The sequence below is a fragment of the Phyllostomus hastatus genome, unplaced genomic scaffold (genome assembly GCF_019186645.2).
Source record: "Phyllostomus hastatus isolate PE091 unplaced genomic scaffold, TTU_PhHast_1.1 phas_contig_40, whole genome shotgun sequence".
Taxonomy (NCBI): domain Eukaryota; kingdom Metazoa; phylum Chordata; class Mammalia; order Chiroptera; family Phyllostomidae; genus Phyllostomus; species Phyllostomus hastatus.
In genome coordinates this window covers 4,311,175-4,317,084 of record NW_025333872.1, presented here as the reverse complement: position 1 = coordinate 4,317,084, position 5,910 = coordinate 4,311,175, and positions in this window count along the sequence as shown.

Here is a 5,910-nt window from a genome sequence, read left to right as displayed (position 1 = left end):
AATCTACCTGACTAGACTTCTACCCATTTTTGCCAAAACATCTCACAAAGTGAGAGCTGAAGAAGGACTCTTCCCTTTCTATCTTAACACCAAGTACCACTTAATCAAATATTTCAACACCTACTTTATTCTAGGCATGGTCCAAAGTGCTAGGTATACAACGCAGTGTTGGTTGAATCCTCAGAAACTGGAAGTACAAGAGATCTACTTGGCTAACATTTGTGAAAGTTAAAGGCGAGTGAAGCCAGAAATATGTGGGGAAGGCCTTCATACTAATATCAAGTTTGATGCTTGTTTAAAGAACAGAAAGGAGGGAGGATTTTATGGCTCAGACTATAGCTTAGTCTACAGGAAAGCAGCAGGGCCTCTGTCATTCTGCTGGGGAATTTTTTAGTTGAACCCACCCTCTCCACTTCTGCAGTGCATCCCAAAGCTTTCAGTTGGAGGCTGTTGGATCATTTCACTCCTCACAAGTATCAGTTCCTTCTTGAAGGGAAATCCAAATGGCATGACTCTATGGCTGTCACGTGGATGTAGTTCCCCACGCATGGTCAAGGAGTGGGTCCCCCAAGGCTCCAGTGTGCCTGTCATATTGAGACCAAATTTTGGCCACCTAGTGGGTCTTAACTCTGAACATAGTGGGAAGTTCTAGATGCGTGCTTACTTGGTACCTTATGATTAAGGTTCCCTTTCTACCAGGGCCTGGTAACTCATCAACTATTTCTTACAAAGTATATAGTTGTCTGCTGTGGATGGTATGACAAGGCTCCTCAGCCCCAGAGGACAGCATCATGATTCTCCCACTGGGGTTTCACATATATTTTATACAGGACCTCTCCCCACTACTGACAATTTTCTTTTAGTTTGTACTCTTTATTAAGAACTTTATTGATGTAATTGATATGCAAATAACTGCATATGTCTTTATATGATTGGAGTTTGGACACACACAAACATCTATCTATAAAACCATTACCACAATCAAGGTAATAGACTTCATCTCACTGGATTGTATGGCCCAGGGGGCAGCCTAGGCCCACTGCCAAGATATAAGTTTTCCTACTATGGGTTCATCTCAGACCTTGATGGCCTGTTTGTATGAGCTGAAGAAATATTCCTGGGTTTGTTCTGTATTGTTTCTAGAACCTAAAGACTACCAGACATTGTATCAAAGAAGGAAGCACATATAATATTATCTACCACAACTCATCCAATGCTTGGGGGTAGGTATTATTACATTACTCTCCTTAACCCTGGATCTCTAACATCATGCCTGAAGTTGCAGGACCCAGAATTTTCACATGGTATAATGTCCATCCTCTAAAGTGCACAAATCTTACCAAAGCTTCCAATGTACTAGCCATCTCTTGCTTATCCAGTGCAATCAGCATGACCCTCTCTATAATGAACTGATATGTTCTGACATGCCCAAAATGGTCCAAGTTTTATGAATATGTTATGACAGAGACTGAAAGTTAACATAACCCTGGACAAAGATATAAATGTACATCAGTCACTCCACATGAATTAAAACTGTCTGATCCTCTTTTATGACTAGGGTAGAAAAGAACTCATTCATCTTATCACTGATCACACCACATATCTAAGGTTTTATTAACTTGCTTTAGCAAATGTAATCTCATCTGGCATGACAGCAGCAACTGGGGCTACTACTAAGTTGAATGTCTAAGGGACTAATTATTCAACCAATCCAAGTTGTACACAGGCCAGACTGATAAATGAAATGACTATGTGATAAAAAGCACCAGGCCTGCCACTTTAAAATCCTTAAAGGTAGTAACATGTGCCATCCCCCTACTCTGAAATGTGATATTTTTGATTCACAATCTTGGCCAAGGAGGCACAGTAGTTTAGAGGCTTTCACTTTACAATCCACACCACGATAGCAGTTGTTCTTCAGTCCAAAAAGCCAATTTGTGTGTTACTTCAGTTGTTGAGTACATTTGTGCCAAATGCACATTCAGAAGGAATAACCTCTAGGTGGGCATATGGACCCAGGAAGACCCACTGAACCTTATGCTTTGCCCATAATTCTGCTTATCTGGACTCCCCTTGGCCCACACTCTTAACAAAGAAGTCATGACAAAGCTTACAGTCTCCAGGTATTGATGTCAACTTGGACTTGGTCTCCAAGAAAAGTTTAGTGTCTGAATATTTCTACCCAGTAAACTAGTAGGTGTGTTTGGAGAAGGATGAAATGTACACTTGTTGTAGTGTCATAAAGACCTTCTTTTTGGGACCTGGCCACCTCTTTAAGTCAGTGGGTTACAGGTTTAAAAACTGTTTAGATCTGAGAATTGGTTAAGACACTGTAATTTTGAGGCAACAGTCCTCAGCCTACTGCTCATGCATTCTTGTTTTCTTTTGTATAAATTGAGCAGCATCTTTTTGGGGGTGGGGTTCTGCCATTCTATTTTGCCTTAGCAGTGCCATGTTCAGGTAATCATCTCTGACATCCTGTGGGACAAGCCTCCTTGGCTACCCTTCCAACCTTTCCAGTTGATGTAGTAATTGTAGCACCTTGGCACCTAGTAGTCATGCTACCACCTGCCATTGTTGTTTTGAGGCTCTACTATCTTCAATGCTACCAATGACCACAGATTTGGGGACTGCCTCTTCTATCAAAAGCCTTGGCCTGCAGAAGAGCTGCCATGACATTGGTGATATGGAGCCCTTTTACCAGTACCTTGATTAATGGTGTAGCTATGTCTTCTCTTGGAACATGATATCTGGTGGATTTTCTGGCCTTAATGAAATTCATCCATTCCCATGTGTCTATCTCCCTGATACATGTAATGCATTCTGCTTTGCCATACTAACTCAAAAGGTTGGAGAAAGAGATGGTCAATTCAAAGCAAAGCTAAAATGCCTATGAGTAGCCTAAGAACAGTGAGTTTGCCCCATCCCTTGGGGTCCTTGCCGTGGTTTAATATAGTGTCCTGAGAGAGTGCTCTTAAGTTTTACATCCTGGCCCTTTGAATAGGCATCCCCAAAGTCCAGTCCTAGAGATGTTTCCCAGGCTTCTGCAAGAGTTACTAGCTAGTTCTTACAGCTCATTGGCATGGAATCACTTTCTTCCTTTATTTAAGCCCAACACATCCTGAGTTCAGTTATGTTGAAGTGTCCTGGGATTTAACCCTAGTTATTAGTCTGGCATCCAGGAAAGGGTGCCTGCTCATGGGGGGATCTGATACTGTATAAGGTAGAAGAAGCCTTTGTATAGTATCTTCCTGTGTGAAGGAAGGCTAACTTCTAATGAAAAGTGAGTCTCCTCTACCAGCGATTAGAGTGTTGGTTCAGGGCTGTCTGAAGAATCACTGTCCTTAAGAGCATCTACCTTGTGTTTAACAGTCCCCAGGTTTATCCAACTAGAGTGTTGACATTGTAGCAGACCTGCCTTGACAGAGTATTCAACTGTCTTTTAAGCTTGTTGATTATCAGATTCTGAATTTGCTCTGCAGCTATGTCCCATCTCCTATTGCAGGGGAGAAGGGGCTTGGTAAGCCAGCTATCAAAGCAACCCTCTGGTTCTCTCACTTTGCCTTAACAATCAAAACTCCTCAGTTTCTTATTCTTCTGCAGTAGGGCATCACTACAGTGTAGTAATTAGCCAATTCTATTTCCCCTACACATAAAGGCCTTAATCATTGCACTAGCCAGAGAATCCCCCCTTCAACAGGAACACTCTCTCAATTGGTAAAGTTTTTAAGCAATTATTTGCTACCTTGTATCAGGAACTACTCATGTCACATGTCATTTGGGATTGGGTCCTCATTGGCTAACTGGAAACAGTTGAGGTGATTCAGTCCCCAAACCACTTGGTATCTCAAATTACTTCTATCAGCTATGGTGGGTCCTCCAGAAAGTCAATGCCAAACAGAGTTGGAAATATGAGACTTCTGGGAGATAACACCTATGAAAGATAAAGGGGAGAAGGTGCAGATATAGGCAAGGCAAGACTTCAGAAAATAAAGCTGATCTGATGCCTGTGAAAGAAGAAGGAAAGGATAGAAGACTTAGGAACAACTCAGACTTCACCACAGCCCTGGGAGAGTCTTGGCAATCCCAAAATGGAGAAATCCCTCAGAAGTGTCCTAGTATCCCTAGTTCTCCACGCTTAAGAGTGTGGCCTTAGCTCAAATGCTGTGGTGGATCTCAGAGGTGCTGTAGATGGACACTGTTGGCTAATGCACATTCAGAAGCTCAACAGCAAGTGTTTCCCTGAAGATCTGGCAGCATACCTCTCTGTCTGAGTACCAGCCTAGAGAGGTGAGGTCCATAGGAACAGAATCCTGTGCTCTTATGGAGGAAATGGATAAGAGTCAAACAAGCTATTTTTGGTAAATAAGTTACCTAAAGGAAATACAGTGAAATATAATTTGGCAGGAATTGTGGAGGTAATGATAAAGTGTTCAGGAATTTTTGAGGTGACATTAACACTTGCTCCATTTTTTAAATCTTTTATGTTTTAAGTGTGTAAGGGCCCTAGCAGAAACCATTTGATTGGAGGGCATGGCAAATAAAAGCCCTCAGGCAGAAGTACCTTGGCATGCTTGAGAGACTGAAAGGAAGCAGTATGGCTAAAATTTAATGAGTGAAGGGGAAAGGCAGTGAGAGCAGGAGCTATTTCATGAAGAATTCTGAACTCTATGGTAGAAAAGATAGATTTCATTCTATAGCTATGGCAAACCACTAGGGAAGTTTAAAGCAGTGGAGCAATATTATTGTCCTTTTTAAATCTTAAATAGCTCTGCCTTCGGTACTGACCTCTGTAATCTGCTGGTAGAGAAGCAGATGTCTTGCTGGGACTGAGATGAGGCAATAGAAATGGAAAAGTTGAATAGATTCAGAATATTCTTTAGAAATAAAATGAGCAGGGTTTTGTAGGGGTTTTTTTATTTGTTTAGTTTTTGTTTGTTTTTGGATGGTGCTTAGCATAGGAAATTAAATGTAAGGAAGAATCTACAAAGATTCCTGGATTTCTGACCTGACAGGTAGTTTTGAATAATGCCAATAAGATAGATTTGCCCAAAATTTTATCCTAGTCTTTCCCAAGTTTTTCACATCTAAGCCTGAGGTGCCTACTATGGCACCCATGTGAAAATGTCATGTAAATGCTTGGATACGTTAGGAGCTCAGGGCAGTATTTAAAACAAGAATAAACTGGAGAGTTGTATTTAATGTTCCTCCGTATGTGGGGGAGCTGTCTTGGAGCTGAAGATTAACTCCAAATCTCCCAGAAATTGTCCAAGTATAATAGTTCTATAATTGTCTATATAATAGATGGCAATTATGTGGCTACAACCAATTTTATTTGGGGGAGCAAAAATTCTCACTTCCAGTCACTAGACTAAAGTCTTGGATCACTTTATGAACTTGAGTCAATGGTAGTGGTGAAATCCTCCCAGAGAAGCAAAAAGGGAATGCTCAGGGCAGAAGATGCACACACACCCCCAAAGAGAGCATAAGTGTCAAAGTAGGCATGTCACAGTGAGTATAGTAGTTCCTACTGGACCCTCTAAACTTGGTGTTTGACTTGGGGTGACAGAACCAAGAGACTGGTGATTCCAGTAAAGTAAAATCTAGATGGGTCATCAACTATTTTTCTTCATGATGATTAAAGAGAGAGATTGCAGACTTGAGCAAACCCAGTGTGGTTTCTTACTGGTTTAAAAGAACAGAGTCCCACAGGTGCCCATGTATGAATAGCTCAGGAACATTCCTTCAAAAACTATCCTGAGAGTGACAGGTAGAAAAATAAATGGTCCACAGGGCCAGACTAGGACAAGGTGCCATTATTTGTGAGATGACAAATAAGATTTTCTTCATGTGCCTCTCCTTCCCTATGAAAATAGCATGTTGAAGACCCATCTCCACAATACTTGTATA